The following is a 22,024-nucleotide window of genomic DNA, read 5'->3' as shown; positions in this document are numbered from 1 at the left end:
ACGAAAATTACAGAGGAGAGAAAAACATACAACAAACAAACTTTGGGGAAACTCAAATGAAGTAGTTGCCCCCGAGTATGTAGGGAGTTCTTAACTAATTAGATTCCCTTAATTCCCTATATGGATGTGTATGAATAAACTAATCCTTTGTCCATAGGGTTTGGTTAAATTTATTTTCTATGGGCTTCGATTCCCCCCCCCCGTGGGTCTTGGTACGGTAAAAGAATTCTTTGCCAACGTGGTTCTGAGTAGAAATATCCCAGCTGTTCACGTTTCAGCGGTTATATGGCTCTCGCATGCATCCGCCTTCATCAGGGCATTTTATTTCGGGACCCTGTTTAGGTGTGGAAAACCAAACATAAAGTTGAGATTAGCCCTCACATTACCTGTCAGAGTAGTTCTGACACTTAAATTTGATATACCTCAGCTCAACTAACAATAGTTTTACCTGCAGTTAAGCTTATCCCGAGTTCTGGGTTGTGGAGTGGGCTGGAAAAACGAGGCGCCCCTTATCTTCCTGTGGGGTGGCCGCTGTACCTAATGCGGGTGCTAGTTGTGTGGACTGAGGTGTCCGTACTTCTTTCTATGGTCCCGGTTGAGAGTGTAATAAATCTGTATGGGACCCATATAGTGGCAGGAAAGAAGAAGAGAGACAAGAGGAAAAAACAAAAGGGGGGGCAGGGGGGAATACTGGTTAATGCCGAGTTAAACAATGGATCCAACGTGTTGAAAACGGAATCCATTATATACATAGAGGACGTACCTGTTCCCAGGTAAACCAAGGTGCCCTTATGTAGGGGTTGAACAGGTATGCTGGCCTCAAGGTCCACAGAATGGCAGCGGTGCGTCTTGCCGTGGCGGTCTTGATATTATCCAACTCTATCCTTCCATCTGCCGAGGCATAAAAAAGGGGGGTTTTTGGTATAAGTGTATAAAAGTTTGTATTGTTTTATACATCTGTACTAGCCGTTAGTTAGCTAACAAAAATAATGGCTGATTCTAGTGTTTTATGCAGCATATACATCTAGTTCTAGTTGGTGGCCGGACCTGATAGAGGAAAAAGGGTCCAGCAGTGCACATGCAGGTGCTCCCATTTGCATGTGTGTTCCCTGTTCCTACAACTGAAATGTGGGGGGAAGCTTAGCGTGAAATTGCATGCCCCGTGAGAGAAAACTTCATAGCTTGATATGTGGTAGAGCGTGTACATCTGCTCGTATGCATCGCTGGTTCTGGCATGCAAGGTGAATCGTAAGACTTGATGTGGAAACGAGTGCCCAGAAAAAGTGCTTCGTTGCAAAATACCTGTGGCTAATCGTGCATCTGGGGTAAGCCTTAGGCGTCTAACTCACTTGTTCCCCAGTGGCAGTAGCTTCTGCGTAAGGTGGACGAGGGCTGTCCGCGTCTCTGTGTGCAGCCGTCAGGTCTGGTTTTGCTGTGCTGCTAGCGTTGTCATATAGGCGAAAGCCGCGTTCATGTACGAGGCTTTCGTTGTCATGGGAGCGTGGGCAGTGTGCCTTATTGGGGCACGTGATCGCGATGGCCCTGGTTTGTAGGACTACGGGACTCATGGGGGTTGTAGTCCACAGTAGTGAAGTCTAGTAATAGCGATTAGTATGGGGCGCTGCTAGCGTTGTCATATGAGCGAGCGCCGCATTCATGTACAAGGCTTTCGTAGTCATGGGAACGTGGGCGGCGTGCCTGATTGGGGCACGTGATCGCGACGGCCCTGGTTGCTGTAGGACTACGGGACTCATGGGGGTTGTAGTCCATGGCAGTGAAATCCAGTAATAGCGGTTAATGCGGGGCGCGTAGCTTGCAGGTGGGCGTTAAAAACCGCCTGTAGCACCATGCTGATCAAGTAAGGAGCTAAATGGTAATTCTAATGTTTATGGTTGCTCATGCTATATGATAGGCACACATCCTGTTTCAACACTGTTAGGTGGTGAGAAGGGTAGTAACAAGTGGACATTATAGTTTGATATGTTTGTGCCCCAATCTCATGTGTAGAAGGGACTAGATGCTAAAACTACAGTCGCGAGGAAAAGGGGAGGAGCTAATGTATTGTGTCCTCTTTTCTTGTGGATGGGTCAGGGACTTATACCTCTATGTAAAGAAAGTTTTTTGGTCAGTGAGCGATCCTAGTGTCCCTGTGTCTCCTGTGTCCGTTTTCTAAGTGACCAGGTGAAAGACTTAATTTAGTCCTTGGTGGTATGTATTTAAACGATGTATCCATCGTGATTCCTTGTGCAGAAGGCTATGTGTAAGATCCGGTCCGCCTTTGACTTTTTCTAGAACCCACCACTTCATATCATCGGGCGTGTGTCTAGCCTCTATGAAGTGTGGGACCAGTGGTGCTGTCAGTGTTTTGCACCTGATTTTCGATCTGTGCTCGGAGATTCTCAAATGGACAGATCTCATTGTCTGTCCAACATACTTGAGGCCACATGGGCATTCAATACAGTAGATCACTTGAGCACTTTTGCAGTTCGTGAAGTCCTTTAAAATCCAATTCCTGTGTCCAATTTTGAAAGATCTAATTTTCATGGTAAAACGACAAGCCACACAGTTACCACATGGATAATGGCCCTGTATGGGTCGTAGTGTTCTCTGACCAGTGTATGAGGGTTCAGCCTGAAATAATGAGTGTGTCAAATGTTCTTTCAGGTTTTTGGCCCTCTTATAGGCAAATCTTGGAGATTCTTCCTCCGAAAGATTTAGTTTGGCAATGTGCCAGTGTTTCTGTACAATTCTTTTGATTGCTGCAGTATGTCTGCCATGTGTCATGGCACATGTGATCCGGTCTTCTTCTTCACGGGGTTCTTGTTCTCTTATTTGAACGAGCTGTTCTCTGTTCATGTTTAAGGCTCTCTTCATGGATTGATTTAAGAGCCTGGTCGGGTATCCCCTGTTCTTCAGTCTCTGGGTAAGGGTCTCTACATGTGTTCGAAAGTCTTCTTTCTGTGTGCAGTTTCTGCGTATTCTTAAAAATTGACCGTAGGGTAAATTTTGTTTAGCATGTAATGGGTGGTTGCTCGTGTGGTGGAGAAGGGTATTCCTATCTGTATTTTTCCGATGAAGGTTACAAATCAATTTTCCCTCGTGGTGTTGGATCTCGAGGTCAAGGAAAGTAATCCTTGATTTGTTGTGTTCTATAGTGAACTGTATGTTACTGTTACACGAGTTCAGCCATTGCCAGAATTGTAAAAGCTGGTCCAATTGCCCTGTCCAGATGAAAATCACATCATCGATGTATCTGTGCCATGTGGAGCAAGCTACCCATCCCGCTTGCACCATATCATCAAGGACATGAGGACTTGTGCAGACTAATTTGTAACTGCATAAGTCCTCATGTCCTTGATCATATGGTGTAAGGGGGCTGGGTAGCTTGCTCCACATGTGCTTTTTCTGATGTATGCACTCCCCAGTAAAGTGTAGCAGGCCCCCCGGAATCAAAAATGTGGGTAGGATCCGTGTACGCTGAGTCTTCTGAAAGCGGTCTGCTCGATGAAGCACAGGATCTGCGAGAGTCGGGTCTGGGATACCCCGGGTGCGGAGGACGGAGCGGGGCTCCGGCTAGACATAATTTGCCGGGCGCCGCTCCGTCTTGTTCTGGCCCATTTCCAGCACTGCAAACGTATGAAAAACGGTACGGAAAAGAAACAATGCTTCTCTCTGGAGATGCCAGCACGGTTGAGGGAGGGGACAAGAGAGGAAGTCCCGCTTCACGACAACAGCTGAGGTGTAGCAGACAACATATTGAAACTCATTCTTGTCTTGCATCTTCTTGACGGAACTACCAAGACCCACATGTTCTAAAAGACAGCACTTCCAGGTATCGTTCCTTTACACCTCAAAGCTGACTTTCGACCAATGCCGCTTTTAAGGAGGCACACTTCTGATTCCCCACACAAAGTGCAACAAATAAATGTAAGGACCATATAAACAAGTCCTTTTCGGGATCATGTTTATTGTGAGTTCAGATGTCCCTAATGTGCCCGCGCTGTCTGTGTTTCATGGGTTGTACGAGTGGTGCTCATTCCCATCCACCGCCACATTTAAAGTCCTTATTAGACAATGGGTAACCATCAACATTGAAATAACATACATTGAGACACAATCATTTTTTTACATCCTTGTCTAGGGATATAGGTAAAAAACATACTTGGACCACTGCCTCACAGCCAACAGTGAACACACCGCTCGCACTTCAGTATGCATTTTCCATAATGCAGGGGTGTTGCTAGGTCTGGAAAAGATCCGGGGCTATGCTAATGTCTGGACCGTCGGGACTCTGGGCTAGCTAGCTTTTTGGTTGTAGCTCCTGAGTTTCTATCCAGGGCTACAACCAAAAGACCCGGGGCTATAGCCCCTTCACCCCAGCCCTTCCCCAGCATGGTAGTAAACAGTCTCTCACAGTGTGGCGACTCTTGCGGCAGAAAAAGCACAGCGCAACACTTCCACTCGCCGTTTGGGATGCTGGAATTGTTGAGACACAGAATACAGCTTGGGGATTGAGACCCGTTCTTAATCATCCCCCCAACTCTCCAGAGGTATAGACAGGGTAGGGCCTGAGTGGGCAAGGCCCAACCAAAATCTGTAAAAGCCCACTCAGCAGCGCTGTGTGGGTATTTACTGATGTTAATGTCACTGCGTTGGGCCCAACTATATTAGCTTCAGGCCCCACTTGTAACAAAATCCCAGCTACGCCCCTGCAACTCTCTATAACGATACAGACGGCAGATTGACTCAAGATACCTCAATGGATGAGACCGATTATACATATACATCTAGAATAAGATGAGAGGACGACGCCAAGACCTTGAAACAGCCGTTTTAGCTCATTACCATTCACCAAAGCACGTGTTGGTCCTAGTGTGTGTGTCACCTCAAATTTGGAATTACTGTTTGCCATTATAATTTGAATTCTCATTTGTCACTAGTTTCATTGTTTCAATGTGCGTTATTTCAATTTTGATGAATACCCATTGATTAGGCACCAGTCACAGGTGAGCACAACAATTTGGAGTGAAAACACATGAATCCCAGCCTCCAATCATTCAAAGTGGGGCACATTTCATCCCTGGATTTCTTTTTAGTTTCGCCTATTAGATTGCACTGTAGCTAAAGCGCCACCTAAAAGCCAAAACTATTACTGTACAGCTAGAGAGAAATGACATATGAGGAGGGACACTAAAGCTTGTAAGTGGTGCTTGGGCATTTACCCACCCATTGACTGCCATGGCTGTGCTAATCTCTATGGCCATTCTCTCCCACTTCATGGCCCTCCCCACCCACAACACATTCTCTTGGGATTTATGTGAGATAGCTTTATGAAGCCTTACCATCAAACTTTATATTTATATTTCAAAGCAGTGTTCTGAGAGTTGATGACTTAATTGGAGCTGTAAATGCACTACTGGTGTAATAAAAAAATCTTAACCAGGCCTGCCTTCAGTCCTTTACTAGAGTCATGTTAAAAGTAAGCATTGTTAAAGCCAACAGTTGTGGCTTGTGTATAAGTATTAGGCATTTGCCAGACATTGCTATTATATATACCTAGGTACTCGCACCGTTTTGCAGCTGCTACCATCGATGGCCATTTAATACCACTACGGCAGTGCCAGGCAAATGCCTTTGCCATGCCTACACAAAAGCCAAAACTGTTGCCATTGCCAATGCTTGTTACTTTTGGGATCAAACCTGCATCAAGTAGTCACAAAACCTAGGTCTGCTGCTGCTGCAACGCCTTTGCGCAGAGAGTCTGTGCATGCTGACCCATCTGATTGCAGAGAGAAGGGAGAGTGCTGCGCGCAATGCAATTACACAACACAACAGACAATGCAATTCCTGTTTCAGCTGCAATCCACAGTTGGATGAAGCCCTGTCCAATACCGAGCCAGGAAAGCAAACGCTCACGAGGTCATGGGGGTTAGAACGGCGCAGGGCAGTTTACTGCAAAAGCAGAGAAAGGGCCGACAGTTAAGTGTTACAAGTAAAGCTACCAATGGTTGCAACTTCCTTCAGAGGCTTAACGCCTGAGAAGGCATCCGTGATACACACTGTACAGAAGACATGGGCGTGCAAAAGACTGCCTGCAACACATCACTGTGCTCTGATTGAAATTGATCGGTTTAACACAGAGAGCATTCACCGAAGTTAAAAGAGCAAGGTGCTGCTGTTCAGGAAAGATAACACGACATCTATTTATTGCATAATAAAGCATAGTCAGTTCTACACCGAAGCCAAGTTCCTACCTACCCCATTGGCCAGCGAGGGGAAACGTCCACTTAGTAGACAACCATGTAATGGCACCACAGAAAACAACCCTGCAGGCACGTTCATTGGCAAAGAACGCAACAGTCACGAATGGGGGGGGGGGGTGGAGAGGGGCATCAACCAGACGCAACCTGGCCCACTACATATTTGCCAACATTCTGTGACCAAAAAGATGTAGGATTTTTCAACTTTCAAACATAATAATTCCCATAACAATGACATAACAGGAAAATACAAAACATACATTGTTGGCACCATTGAAGCATTCTAAAATACACAAACCATCAAACAGCACAACATGGAAAGATGTTCAAATGTTAAAAATGTATAATTCAGAGTGGTAACTTAACACCAAATTCAATGATCTAACTTCACAGAAGGTAATCACACAGAGCTGGCAGGTAACGGTTGACACTGCTCTGTAGCAGCAGCCCAGCAAATACATATTTATTGCAAGTTGAACACTGATTGACATGGCAACTGATAACCCCCCTGAGTCTGATAAGTAGATGCTGTGTGATGGTGTTACACTCTGCCACTTGCCTTCACTGGTGGTTCAGCTAAGGGTTGTCCCGGCAAGAGTGCAAGACAGTGTCAAGTAGCTGTCAGGTCAGTGGATTGGTCTGAGCCCCATCAAAGTAATCGCCTACCAACCCACTGTAAGACAGACTAATGTGTTGCATGCTTCGTCCTGGGGCCTGCCATAGAATCAGATAAATTACCTGCCACTGTAAAAAGCAGTAGGATCTGTCACCGAAATCTGTAGGCGGTAGGACTGCTTCAAAAGCAGTAGCCTACTGCCTAAATCTGTAGGTTTGGCAAGTATGCCACGAGCAAGGCTTTCCCTGTTTGCAAGTAGAGACCAGAGGAAAATGCGCACACCTACCGATAAGCAGAGGTTCCCTGGAGAAGGCACTGCTGACCGGCGGGCACAGGACATGTGCTGACAATCAGTGCTGGAAATGGAAATGATCTACTGTGGGATCCCACTGCTGACGGAGACTGAAGAGGGGAAGGCCGGAGTGCGGAGATTAGTTTTTCCTCAAACCTCCTCTCCCCCAAAACAAAGACCACATTGCCTTTCGGGAGAGGTTAACCACGAACACCTGGAAAATTACCCAGGAGATGAACATCTCATTCCCCATACAATTGCAAGCAAACGTTAAACATTGCACACCTTTTCAACCTAAAAAGACTGTGGTCCCTGGTCCTGATGTCGTGGGTTCGTAACCCATCATGGCAATGTTGTAGGCAGGTCAAAAGCACTGACACACTTGAAGGGTGCAAATAGATTTCTCGGGTCTGAGATCCGTGGAGATTTTTTTCTTCGGGATCCCAAATCCGAGAAAATCCAGCCCAATGACCGGCACTGCTCACAGTCACCGACACAGCAGGTCCTGAGCGAGGAAGGTCAGACAATTGTCAATGTCACTCATTGTTTACCTTTGGCGGGGCAACCATCTCTCCCCCATCGCAAATAGCTACAGCAAAAACTCATTATTCTCCGATGTATTGTTTTATGGAAACTGTTTGAGCTCGCTTTATTCAAGCCTTACCATCAAACTTTGCACTCAAAGTGCCTGCCAGTGTTTTTTTCAAAGCAGTCTTCTCGGAGTTCATTACTTAATTTGGGTTGTGAACCTGCTACTGGCATAATAAAAATCTCTTCACAAGGTCTGCTTTCAGCTACTGATTTATAAGCACTCTGCATGTCCTTCACTCAAGTCCTGTTAAAAACAAGTTTTGGCTTGTATATACATGTTAGGCATTTGCCCAGCACTGCTATTAGATGCCCAGTTACTTGCACCATTTTTCACCTGCTTTCATCAATGGCCAGTTAATACCACTACGGCTGTCCCTGGAACGTGCCTTTCCCATTCCTACACAAATGGGCAGCTATGTGCATTGGCAAAGCTTGCTTGGGAATGCACATGCATTGCGAGTATGTCAGAAATAGAATTCTCTCTCCCACCAGAAAGACGGTGTTAAAATCGGTCAGACCCTTTATGAAGACTTAACTACAATAACGAGAACCGTGCACAAGAGCTGCAGAACAACTTCGAGTGCAGCTTCCTTAATTTCTATTACTTTATCATCAAGGGCATGTGAATTGCAGAATCTGTTCATGGGAACCCACTTTCGCATCTATACTGTGTTATATATCCATTGGGACCTACGTGTCCCAGAAATCCATTGTACCCGGCTGGAGCACTGCCACAGAGTGTGATGAGGGCGTGAGATGCTTCGCCCCTGCCTATTCATATGTCCCAGATGCTGGTACACTTGTGGGGAGGTAGATCCTGTAGTCAGACCTTTGAAGCCAGGGCCTATAAAACCTGTCCTGTTGGTTTCACGGTACATTTTTTCCTCCTGAACCAGAAACCAAGGCTGTTGGAATTAAACATCCTATATATGTTTTAAAACAAACCCCCCATCACATTTCTATGCAAGGACAGGGCTTTAATTCAACAATTTACTTTTAAACAGACATTTCCTTGTTTGCACAAAGCACCATTTCCACGTGGTTCATTTTTCCTTGGCTGTCACTTTACAATGCAGCTTTTCCTGGTATCTTTATTCTGAGCATTTCCATGGCCATAGTCAATTTTTACTACACAGGAATCTGTTCAAAGCAAGGGTTCAATGAAACTGACATGAGCAAAGAGAGAGAGAGAGCTTCTTAGGAATGGTTTATCTGTCATCTTGTTGCAAAGGCAAAGCGTTTTTGCATACAGCTGAAGCAGTGGTCGAAGTGAGCGGGATCGGTCGGGAGCGGTGCTCCTCTACTTTTTACAATTACGTTTTACTGCTCCTATACTTTTATTTTAAAAAGAAACCATTCCGGAATGGTTTTGTTTTAAAATAAAAGTGTAAGAAGAAGTTGAAACTAGCACTTTCAATGCACTGCAATAAACGTTCCCTTAAATAACAGGCGCATGTGTTTGGGGGTTTGTATTGTGCGTGGGAGGGGCGTGATGAAGGGGTTTGTGGGTGCAGGCCAGCAGGGAACATAGTTCCACTACTTCTTTTCGTACACTTTGACCACTGAGCTGAAGTGAAGTTCTTTGTTATTTCACAGATCTTGCCTGGCACAGCCTGTCATTCAATGAGAAATGCCCCCTTTTTGTTGGAGCACAACCTGAATATGGAGGGACCTAGCTGGGTCTCACGGGATCAGAACTGTGTACTGTTGAACAGATGAAAAAGAGCATCAGGGTGCAGTCATTTTAAAAGGAATTATATTTTATTTCTCAGTGAAACAGTTTTGAGCTGGCAGCATAGCAGTGCTGCCTTTGAATTTATTTTCTTTGGTGCAATTGAAGAAAATACTGGCAGCAATTCTCTGGGTGTTCTGTGTTTCATCTTGCCCCATGTGTGGCTAGTAAGACGGGACAGCCATCATTTTGGAGACTGCAATGCACAGTTTTAATGCAAGGGAATAGTGTTCAACAGAGCCAGCACAGCCATTCTGCTGGTGACTGCTGAGATGTAGTTTAGTGAGGAAGGAGAGTTCTGCTGGGCTGGTCAATGTACCCCACACCAGCACACTATTGTGTGAATATATAACAGATTCATTATAAATTTGTTTGGTAATTAGGAAATCGATCAGTCACACATTTCAAAGGTGCCAGATTCAGAGGTCGTGACTTTACCCCACCAATCCCCCACCAGCTTTGGAACTCTGCCTCATGCCATTAACATGAAAACTATCTTACAAGCTTCCACAATGCAGGCGAGTCATGACATTCCCCCAATGGGTGATCTGGTGCCCTAACTCAGTGATCTGCAACCTGTGGCTCTCCAGGTGTTTTGGACTGTACCGCCCATGATCGATTACCAGTAACAATGCTGGGTGGGGCTGACGCGGGATGACGAGAACTGTAGTACAAAGCATCTGACGAGGCAAAGGTTGCAGACCCCTGTCCTAACGGTTTCTCCTTTTAGCCAGAAGATGCCCCTCGAGGTGGACGCCTTCCACAATTAATGCATAGGCTAGAGTAGGGTAACACCGAATATTGTGCGGCGTAATGGAATGGAATGTCATGTGATTTGGCATAGCAGCAGAATGGGGGCTCAGGTGCCTTGCTTTTTTGGGGGGTCCCTGCTTTGTCTCTGTGCAGTGCACGGGTGGCTCCTGGGGTTTCCCATTTATAGGGGATAAAAGGGGCAGAAGGTGATCCAAGGTGATGCTTCTGTCAAAGCTTCCACAACATTCTACTTCCCAAAAATGCTTGCAGTGCTCCCTTGATCAAGCCTGTGTTCAGGAGGGAACAGCACCAATCAGCCTATTACTTTCACCTTCAAAGACCTTGGTGGGGGCAGCTAAGGTGAAAGTTGTGTTTTCGCCTTGTTCTATCGCCCTGCACTGACTCAATTTGGTTGTTCTTTACCTTAGGAATTGTACCTGTACCCTCAGAAATTGTGCCAGCTCAGGGCAAAACATCCTTGGGTGCTCGCTGGGTGGTCTCTACCTTTCAGTACAAAGAAGCTCTTACAAGGATGGCGCTCTGACGGAGTCATTGTCTCTGGCAGTGGAGTAACTTTGCTGAAAATATTGGGGGTGGGATGACATGGGCTCCTGCCAAATGAGTGGGACAAATTGGAGTGCCACATAAGTTGGGGGGACATTCACTCTTGCTCCCCCTAAAATTACGTCCATGTTCTCTTGGCCCATAGGAAGCTTGGCCATACTTCTCGTACACCCGGTGTTCTTCCAGTGTGCTTGCTTTGTCCTTCACGGTCATTGGAGGGATATAGAAGCAGCAGGTGAGTCCAGAGTGCCATGACCAATCTCTTCTGAGCACATTCAGCCTGCACGACTGCGGTCACCCAATTGCGGGAGATGTGCAGCCTCGAAGCCAGAGCTGTTACAATCCTGATGTGGTGCCATGGCTTTTCCGTGCCACCTTTGGGGTGCGCGTCTCTAGCATGAAGGCTTTACCATGCAGGGTCTTTACTGCGCCGCAAAGCATGGCACAGGAAGGGAAGTGGGTCCTGTATGGGAAGGGGTGATGAAGGAGTGGAGAATGGGCAGGGGGGCAGGTAGGGATGTGGAGTGGCAATAATGGGGGCACAAATGACAAGGAGGAAGGGGCATGGGAAGCAGAGAAAGCCAGCAAATTGGGCAGGGGGTAGGAAAGGCAAGTAGGGTGAAAAGGGATACCACCTTAAAAAAAACAGAGCACATAGAAAAGGGTTTTGAAGTCGGTTGGGGGGGGACTTCGAACAAAGGGATCAGACCCTGTGTGGAGTCCCAATGAATTAAAGAGCAGGTGCAGCATGGGGAGGTGCGGTAGAGGCCCACGCCGCAAACCTTGCACGTGAAAGACATGAAACCTCTCCATGTAACTCTGGGGGGGTCATGTCCAGACAAAAAACAATAATACAAGTCATATTTCATAAACATAAAAGCATCATAAATACATGCTAAAAAGCACTTTTCTAGTTAAAAAGGTAATATCTCTAAAAATAGTACATTTAATCATGATGTCATTTCTTGTAGATTCTTGCCAGATGTAATATACCGTAAAATGTAGATCATCGCAAACGTCCAAATGCAGAGTCCTCCAGCCCAACAGCACTCACAGGTGCACTCGTTCGGTGCATTACTTCAGCCACACCAATCGAATTATCGCAGCCTTTGCGGTTTCTCAGAGCCCAAAATGTGCTCCTCTGGGCTCCTAGGTTCCTGCTTCAGAAAGCTTGAAATCTGGGGACACCATTAAACGACGTTGATCAAACAACTTGCATTAAGACAGGGTCTGCAACCTATGGCTCTGTAGATGTCTTAGACTACAACTCCCACCAGCCTTAATCAGCATAGTCAGTGGTGAGGGATCATTGGGGTCGTGGTCCAAAACATCTGGTGAGTTGTAGGTTGCAGACCCCTGCTGTAGTGAATCCCTATACATGTTGTTTGTCAGGCATGGAGGCCTCCATTTTGCTATGGCCGTGTTTGATGTATTTATGTACTGCTATAGTTTTAGTACTAATCTGTATTATTTTTAATGGGGATCCTGATGTTTCCATAGTTGCTGTTATTTTATATTACGTCGGTGGGTCTTGTTATAGCATGGCCTCTGTCATTTACATGGTCTCTTTGTGCGTTACATCCTGCATTAAATAGCAGTGGAATTGCGGATGGGTTATTGGGAGCAGAGCAAAGGTCGCTATTTGACCGATTACGCAAAGCAGGCCAGCAGTTACCCATGCCTACGTACTAGTCAGCAAGTGCAGTGTGTGGTGTGTGCTTGAGTTTTTTTGCTAGGTGTTGGTGTCCGGCAGACTGAACCTCTTTCCCTGTACCTGGGCTAGTAAAGGCAGCATTAGGGGGCAGTGGTAACTATCAGGAGACTTAATTGGTGAGTGCTTGATTCGTGAGATACGTGTCGCGAGCAGACAAGAAGGCAGGTGGTGGCAGCCGAAGCCGGTGATGCGACATTCCTAGATTTATTCACTGCTGTCCAAATGATGGATCATGCCATGTGGTTGGAGCTGCTAGCCTATACTAGTGTTGGTGGAACCATAATGTACTGGCATAATTCTTTTTTTGACAGACAGGGCCCAGGCAGAGCAATTTCTCAGTTTTCCTCTGTTTTAGACAAACCCCATGTGGGGTACCACAGGCTTCTGCCATGTCCCTGATACCTTTTAATATGTATTTTCTCTCTTAACTCAGTCATTTAAGCCTAAGGGGTCCTTCTGATTGAACTAGGCTGACAACACACAGATCTTTGTGAAGTCATCTAATTCATCTCAACAATTACAACAAATGGTGATGAAAGCATGTTGGCAATCATGGCATGGATGACCAACATCTATCTTAAGGTAAATCCAGAAAAGACTGGAATGCCAACCGTCGTAAACACTAGACTTTCCGACATTGGCCGGAGATTTTTGATCCATGTCCCGACACTGCAGATGTGGTTCGAAATGTAGGACACTTCATGGATCCAAAAGTTGCATCTGTGCTTCACACATGTTTTGTTTTTCATCCGTGATCCCTTGTCCTATTGGCGTAAGATGTTCATTGTTAATCTCTTCATTGAATCTAGAATAGATTTTGACAACACCCTCGATCCAGGACTTGACGATTTGAAAGGACTCAGAAAGCCAGGGCAAGAAGGCTGCTGCGCTGGTGTAAATTTGAGCCTGTAACTCTGGGTGTGGCTACTATACATTGGTCACCAGTAGTGAAAAGGGTTACGTTTGATTAAGGCCTAATCTACCTCAAAAGGATCTCCTAGTTAAGCTTTTTAAATGTTGTTCACTGAGAAGAAACCTCCAATCTAAGGAACTGGAGATTGCCAATGCGCCCCTATCTATAGAAGGAAGACTGTGAAGGAAGTGACCCTCCCTGCTTTCTGCTAAACCTTTAACTATTCCACCCAGGTCATTAAAAGCTGAAAATAAACCAGCTATCTTCAGGAAGAATTTGAAAACCCTCTTATTTGACATTTGACATTTTCTCAGAAGCAGTCTCATTACACTCTTCTTCTAGTTAAGCAATCAGTTATAGGATAGTGTATTTCATACATACCAAGATGCTGCCCTGCATGTGAACATGTATGCTATTAAAATAATCTAGCATAGGTCACCAGGGTGCTTATGTAGATGTGTAGGTGTCAATTAGGGTAAGACGTTTAGCATTAGATGTTAGTCCCATCAGTTGCATAGCACGACATGGGTCTACATTGTCCCACCATCCGTGAGGGTGGCGTAGCCTGAAACCTTAGATTTATATTACATAATATTATGTTGTGCTTTGATTATCAACCCCCCTTTTCATAAAAGTGCTCCCTTAAACAGAAAAAGCACCCATTAGACCCATCTGGGACTGTCATCTGGCTTCCCAAGCCCCTGCCTGCACTGGCGGTAGAGCAGGTTCAAAGGTCACATGGGCATTCCTGAGCACATCATGGTAGAGCCAAATTCCAAGCAGTCGTGGCCTTTGTCAAAACCTCTCCTTTCCACAGAAGGATATTTGCATGTCTTAAAAGTGCCTGGTGGCACAATACACTTAAAGACAAGCTCTGTCCGGTTGGCAGTGTGGCTCTTGAGGCCCCACATGTATACATCCACAAAGCAATTTGATGTCATATAGTAGTCAACCTCGACCAGAGCCATATCTATCGAAGGGGTATGTGGATTAAGTTTATTGGACCTGGATCTTACTTAGGCATCCCTTGGTGGGGGTCAGGATTCTTCCCCATTTTGATGATCCTTTGAATAGGTGTCATCCCTTTTGGAGAACAGGGCATCCCCTCGGGGGATGGGTTGAGGACCTGCTTCAAAGACATGCCTGCAAGGATACATAGGTAGGTATAGGTAGTCACACTGGGGTGCTCATGGCAAGATACTCTTTTAGGTTAAGCAGACTGAGAAAGGTAGACTAGCCTAGGACAGAGGTCAAGGCTGCTGAAGGGTTCGACCATCTTGGTTCTTGCTGGGGTTTTTAACTTCCTGCCCCTTCCCTACTTCTGTCAGACAGACCACTCTGGGTATGACACAAGAGGGCACATAATACTTGTTACAGCAGCCTAGATTGGATTCCATTGGATTCATCTGTGGACAAAAAGAAGAAGGGTTCACTGACCTCTGATGGGAATATAGCCTGTTCCAAAGTCCTCTGCCATAAAGTGAAGACAGAAGACATTCACTACAGAAGCAATATCTGCTCCCTAACCATCCCCAGGGAAACATTGGGGGGGGTGACAATGATGTGAACCAAGGCCTCTCTGCTACTGTTCACTGCTACCAGGGTCTTGCTCTCTGGAGGTGAAGGACCTTCTGAAGGTGCCAAACAACTTCCTGGACTGGATGTGCGGAACTAAGGGCTCACCTTGCCGCTGGAGACTCTGGATTGCGCCACCCAGTAACCCAGAACTCTAGAAGCAGCTGGAAACCTTTTTCATCACCTTGAGAAAACTTTGAGCCGGTTCAACGATGTTCACGCAATTCAACCTGCTACAGGACCGGTGGTGCTACCTTTGTCATTCTACACATCTTCAAACCACTAACCTGCCTTTATACCCAACCAGACTCCAGCTCAATCCATTGAAGCGGCCTGCCTTGTCTTGCTGCGATCGCTGCCTTGACTACATGCAGGCAACTGAAATGATAGCTGCATCTAATCAGTGGAAGCCATCGACTTGAGCGCCTCCAACATTGACTCAACCCAGCTGGATCCCAGACTGTGAGATTGCCTGGCTCGAATGTCTTGACTCTGGCCCGATCAGCAAGGCTTGGCACTGTTGAGTGCCAAAGGCAAGATACAAAAGTTATGTGAAGAGGCCTTATGCCCCTGGGAACATAGTGACTTGTAAGCCCCCCCTTCTTTGCCTTTATGAAAACATATCCATTAACTTTGACACTGCTGATTAAGTATTTTGCCTGAATATCCCTACTTATGAACCCAGAGGTCCCCTTCTCATCAAAACTCCTCATTCTCTGTGTTTCTTTTGCAGTGCTGGGTCTTTAGTGTTTTTGATTAGTTAATTGCATTGATTGTTTTAATGAGGCTTGGGGTGTCTTTCGTTCTGTAAATAAGGCCCATGGGATCATCGCATCCCAGTTTCTTTCCATCAGCCTTTACTAATTTACGCAGGATGCGTTTTAACGTTTGGTTGAAATGTTCTACTAAGCCATTGGTTTGTTGGTGGTACACTGAGGTTCTTAGTGTTTTAATATTAAGCATCTGTTTCACCTCATGCATTAAACAGAACATAAAGGTGGTACCTTCATCCGTGAGTATCTCTTTTGGAAATCCTACTCTCGAGAGCAAAAGTAGTAAACGCTTTCATATTTTTTGGGTAGTGTTGTTCCACAACGGGAAGCCTTCGGCATAACATGTGGCATAGTCCACTATTACTAGTATACAAAAGTGAGGTCCCACTTGCCACGACCTCTAGGGAGAGTGTTGCGGAGAAGGCTCACCTCCCTAGCATCACTGGGGGTGCACCCCATTGGGGAGAAGGGACAAATTCCTGTGATTCGTCACAGTACTTAAAGTGGTTTCTTTCATAGTGCCCTAATAACTGAGAACAGTCGTCAGTAATTCTGCTTCTTTCCAGTTTTCTCAGGGCCTGTTAACCTAACTGTCCAAAATGCTAATCACAGCCTGCTCTACCCAACATGTTTCAGTTCGGAACTTAATTGTCAGACTTTCCTCAGGGTGAACTAATAGTCTGTTAATCCTTTAAATATGTAAGTGTATGACTATACCGATTGAATGTGCAAATGTCTTAACCCCTGCTTACTGCTAAAATGTTGTGTCACACAGAAGTACTGTGGTCCTGCGCTGTTGTCATTTGCTGTTTTCTAACTCTGTTAGAAGAAAGCATCTTCAGGCCACATGATATCATAAAGTGTAGATATGTTCAGTCCTGACAAGACAAGCATCACCGGCTCTGCTCTGCCCCGGAGGCAGCACCACAACCAGAACTACAGATGACTGCTCCGTAAACAATTATTTGATCATTGTTTGCTTTGTATTGCACATGGGTATGTGATTTAAGTAGTTGCAAGAAGGTCTTTGAAATTCTGGGATATTCTGATGAACTGAGATTGTATAGAAATTGAATAATTACCATTTTTACAAAAAAAGAAACACTAAGCAGTCTACACAAACAATCTTACAGGATTTGGGTTTCGTGTACAATTTAAAAATTCTTTGCCTAGCCATTTGCTCCACTTAAACCAGTGACTCATCTGAAATGTTCCCTACTGTTTTAGGCGCAAAAGCCCAAAGGAAGTCTTGCAGAACCCAAAGTAGCAAACCAGGAAGGAAAGTCCCAAAGTGAGCACGAGAATTGAAAGCCTTGATTAAAAGAAATCTGTTAAAAAAGGAGGTATAATGATGTGGTGTTGAGTTATTGATAGTGAAACCAAAACACCAACGTTTCAGCCGCAACCTCTCCACATATGAGATCCTGAGAAACCACCTCACCACCCATAAACCAAGCTCCTCTATCTTCCAAATGTGGAACATTGGAATAGCTAGATAACAATAGCTACTTGAAAAAGATGATATTAACAAGGTTCCCCCTACCCGGGCCCACAGTAACTCCCATGAAATGCTATGACGCCTAGCCACCCGAACTGTGCAAACACCGAAATTATAATGTATTTAAATGTATGGATGGAATAAATTCTACACACATCAATGCGTGCCATAAGTTTCCCTAGCGCAACATCCATATACACAAAACGTGTCTAACATATATGCCAAATAAAGCGTACGTGTTTACAAAGAGTCACATTGCTATGACTCACGCTGCATTGCAGAAGAAAAACCCCCACGCTTACTGCTTTCTACTGGAGCCCGCAAAAAAAACCCAATCAATAAAACATTTATCACAGCTTTTACCTACAATCAGAGAAGCCAGGAAAATGGTCATCTGTGGAAATGGATGTTCTCCTTCGTGGAAGCTGTGGCAGTTGAAGCATTTGGAAGCAAGGCCCTAGGGGGTATACTGGGCCTGTCCTGTGAGTAGTGGGTTGAGGTGGGAAGTAAAACGCTATCTGGTACTAGCATTTATAGTTTCGGTTGACCTGTTGCACAGTCACCAATTCCCAACTGTTTTCGTGTACATAGTTGAGGGCTGAGGAGATGAAAGGGACTGCCAGCCCAAACATTCTGTGCAGTGTGTATCAGGGGTGCAACGAAACCTACATTTCGAGGGGGTGGGGTTAAGTGTTGATGGGAGGGGCCACTTCAGACAATAGATGGGGCAAACTTGGAGGCTCTTCCCCCACTGTTCGACCCCCCCTCTCCTCCATGGTCTGGGGTCAAATAGTACATTTTAAAGCACAATATGCAGAGAGGCGATGGAAGTCTTTCTTGAAAGTAGCAGCTTTAAAGCTTTACTGCGTTTGCTCAAGTACGTTTGTCTGCACAAACACAGTAAAACTTAACACTGCCAGTTTCGGGAAAGGCTTCCCTCACCTCTCTGCCTAACAAAATGCAAGTGCGCACGTCCAGCGGAGCACCTAGGTTAAATCTAGGTGGGTAACCCTTCAAATGTTGGAAGAGGCGCTAACATCAGAGACAATGGGGGAGTTGCAAACGTACTTGTGTAGGGGCATATACATTCTTTACGCATTTTAGTGAGAGAGACTATTCTAGTGCAGCTTCAAAGTTACAAGCAGTCAGCTCTCTCTTTTAAGTCTGAAAACACCCACTTAAGGACTGCTGTTAGAATGATCTGTCTCCTGCCCCACCTGCCCTTCCAACCACTCTCCTTGCATGTAAGTACTAACCCCATTTCACGATTTCAATTGCCTAAAAATGTATGCACATGAATGCAGGTGCCAACAATGAAATGCTTTACGTAACTAAGGTTACCAGAAAGCACTTCAAGGGATCAGACCTCGGGTTCTCCGCATTTCATAACTTATCCCCAAAACCATTGAAGAAGATCATCACTCAAGACTCGGGTGCTTCTGACCTGCATCCGCCTGTCAGCACCGTAACCCTGATGCACATCATTATGCCTTTAAATTCCACACAAAGCTTACATTAGATTGCAAAACCTCACCTTCTTCGAATAAAAACTGTTTGCAAGTGAGGAGGCAAGTTCAAGTAGAGTCATCGCTGCATCCTGTGCCAAGAAAGTGGTTTATTCGTGCTAAAAGAGCTGTTTCCAGAACAGTGGTGGAAGTGGAAAAAAAGAACTAGTGGTACCCGGCATCTGAAAAGGATGGAGTGGGTTGGTGGGAGATGAGGGGGTAGGACTGTATTAGATGGGGGTTTGACCTTTGGTTTTCCATCTAAAATGTATCTTGTTGCTTTGTGGCTAGACTAGACATTGCCTGGAATAATAAACCAGCACTGGCAAAGCCGACAGTTTGGGTGTTCGTGCAAGTATGGGATAGGCACTGATATACTGGTATTACCTTGAGATAAAATGGCAACGGCTGAACAATTGAGTGATTACCTAGGCATATGATGGCATTAACTGGCAAAGGCCTTTCTAATACCCCAGCCCAAAACTGTTGGCTTTGTGATTGCTTGTTTTTAAAAGGAGTACAGTGCATGGAACAGATCTAAATCAAGTGGCTGAAGGCACACTCGGTTGAAGCCTTTTTATTTCACCAGAAGCCATTTGCAACTGTAATTAAGCCCTTAACTCTCAGCAGACTGCTTAGAAATAACCTTGGAAGGCTATTGGTTGATATTTATGCTTAGTAAAGCTCTCTCAAAAACATACCACAAGGTTGTGGTTGAGGAGGAGAAGGTAGTGGGTGTGATTGGTCATACGAATTAGCCTGGCCAGGGGCAGTCAGTGCGCTGGTAAATAACAAAACACTTTCAAGCTGTGCGACCCTCCTCACCTCCCTCCATAATTGTACTCCAGTTCAATAGTTTCAACTTACAGCCAAAATTAAAAATCAAATTAAGTAGAATTAAGGTAAAAGTGAACCTCTCTGGTCAGTTGCCCCTCTGGTCCTTAGCTGCTCTGGTAAATTCTCCTCTGGTCCATGGCACCCTTGCTAGATTGACCTTTGGTCCATCCCTCCTTTGGTCTTTGTCTCTCTGGTGAGTCGGTGGCAAAAACAAGAAGCAAAATGCTTAAATTTGTTGTCAGTCAAACAAACAAGTAACTAATTGAAATGTACATAACCACTGCTCCACACAGCTGACAAAATATCTAAAACGTTCACTGTACAGAGCCATATCTTTTAAGATCTGCACTCATCAATGTTTTAACAAAGTAATCTTGGCCTGATTCCTCTGCTACTGCATTAGCCCCTACCCTATTACTTGCAGATTCTGAAAAATGGCAGATGGTGTGCAATGAAAGACTCAATATCATAGCATAACAGGACATAGCAGAGTGTGGGGCAGTACTCTGGACGGACCAAACAACTTCAGTGGCAGGGAGCAACAGTGGAGAAAATGCAATGTTGGTTCAACCACAGTTAGTTCGCTATACTAGAATCTCTGGTGCACCGACCGGCTGGTGAGACTATGGGCCTCATTACACGGAAGGCGGTGAGCCATGGCGCTATTAGCGCCATGGCTCATGCCGGTAAAATACTGGCACCGCCTTGGCGGAAAGGGGATTTACCGCCCCATTCCAAGGTTGGTGGGGCGGTAAATCCCCCTTCCGCCATTGCCCTTCCCCATTCCCATTTCTGCCCCATAGGGCTCTATGGGAATGGGGAAGGCGCTAATTACGGCACCGCAATTTTGCGGTGCCGTAATTAGCTCCGAGGTCCCTTAGCGGGTTGGTTTTTAATGCCTGCAAAAAGCAGGCATGAAAGCACCAACCCGCTAAGGGACATCGTAGTAATGCGGTACTGGTTAACGGTCACCGTTACCATTAACGGTGGCCGTTAACCATTACCGCCTTCCGTGTAATGAGGCCCTATGTCTGCCTGTCAAATCAGCTGATACAAGACTAGGGGAGGGCCAATGCAGCAATAATGCTCTTCTATGTGACACTGTTGGTGCCACTAGCAGAGGAGCACTAGGGTACACCAATTTTTCCCTACAATTATTGAAACTGTCCTATTGTAAGGGTGTAAACGTAATCACTTATACGCACTCCAGTTTTTGCAGTTGAAGCAAGGATTTTAACCCACTCAGCAATTCAGGCACAGCCACCTTCTTCCACTCTTTAATTTGAACAAATATTTAATTTTTGGATGTCAAGGACTACGATAATACTGTCCTTTAGACTTTACTTGCAAGATACAAAGCATCATGACAACATGTAAATCCTTTATTTTCCACATCCTGAATGGATAACTATAAGATGCAAAAGGCAAAATATCTATTTACCCACTTTATTTCCAGCGCTTTAAGACACACAATAAAATAAGTTGTGTAATAAACTCACTTAGGTTTGGAGATTCGTCACAAACCTCCAGTTTGTTGCTATGTTTGGTTTTAAGAACATTTCAACAAAGAACATCAAAGCAAAGTTTATTTTTTAGCATATCAAGCTATTAGACATTATATGGGTATGAACAAATATTTCAAAGGGTGCTTTATTGTGTTGCTCGCTTTAGCTGTCCCAGATTTGCAAGGTGATTGGTGGTCTTTCAGTTGGAAATTCACCATCATTCATAAGAAAGGCTATGCTGCTAATGACAAAAGAAACATGTTGTTGAGTTCACTACAGGGACTCAGCCTGTGTGTGCAGGGAGGCATGTTCCTGATCCTTTGAACTGTTAAATTCTCAGCACGGAAGCACCGCCCCTCAGCTCACATTTTGGGGGCCAGGGGTGAGGGACTGGAGCCTGATTAGCTCAATGACGTTTTATGCCTGGTGTGTATACTTCCGTCTGCAAAGTAGTAGCTCTGGAAACGATGCATGCAGAACAGAATTATGCAGTGTCTACTCCCTGAACCAGGGAGAAAACCAGGGGTGGCAGAGTGCTAAGGAAACTGCTCTTTATCAGTCACCACCTGCTCAATTTCCACATCCACAGCATCTCCAATTGGTGGTTCTCCACTCCAGTCTTCTAAGCCATTTAGCTTATATTTTTGGATGGGGTACTTTGAGTGTACATGCTGAGACACAGTGGTGCTTTGTGACTTGTGAAACCTAATAAGCTTAGTGCAGGGGTCTGCAGCCATTGGTTTCTCCTGATGCTGTGGACTACCACTCTCATCAGACCTCGCCACCATTGTCAATGGTACAGGATTGTGGGAATTGTAGTCCAAAACACCTGGAGAGCAGCAAGTTGCAGACTTCTGATTAACATCTCAGAGTACACTTTTGGGGTTCTTGACTCT

General features: G+C 45.3%; 1 protein-coding gene and 1 long non-coding RNA gene across 4 annotated transcripts in view; one reads left to right on the top strand and one right to left on the bottom strand.

Moving 5' to 3' along the window:
* Positions 1 to 22,024, top strand: part of SYT3 (synaptotagmin 3) — an 835,659-nt gene that overhangs the window by 261,960 nt on the left and 551,675 nt on the right. The gene's annotated exons all lie outside the window — the stretch shown is intronic.
* Positions 1 to 22,024, bottom strand: part of LOC138452761 (uncharacterized) — a 118,216-nt gene that overhangs the window by 7,909 nt on the left and 88,283 nt on the right. The window contains exons 2-3 of the long non-coding RNA XR_011260311.1: positions 19,701 to 19,813; positions 764 to 891 (exon numbers count right to left, since the gene is read on the bottom strand). This is a non-coding gene — a long non-coding RNA (uncharacterized lncRNA). The remainder of the gene's footprint in view (positions 1 to 763; positions 892 to 19,700; positions 19,814 to 22,024) is intronic.

The sequence above is a fragment of the Ambystoma mexicanum genome, chromosome 1p, assembly GCF_040938575.1.
Source record: "Ambystoma mexicanum isolate Mex_15411 chromosome 1p, UKY_AmexF1_1, whole genome shotgun sequence".
NCBI lineage: Eukaryota > Metazoa > Chordata > Amphibia > Caudata > Ambystomatidae > Ambystoma > Ambystoma mexicanum.
Note: the sequence above shows the minus strand (reverse complement) of the source record. Positions and strands in the feature narration are given on the sequence as shown.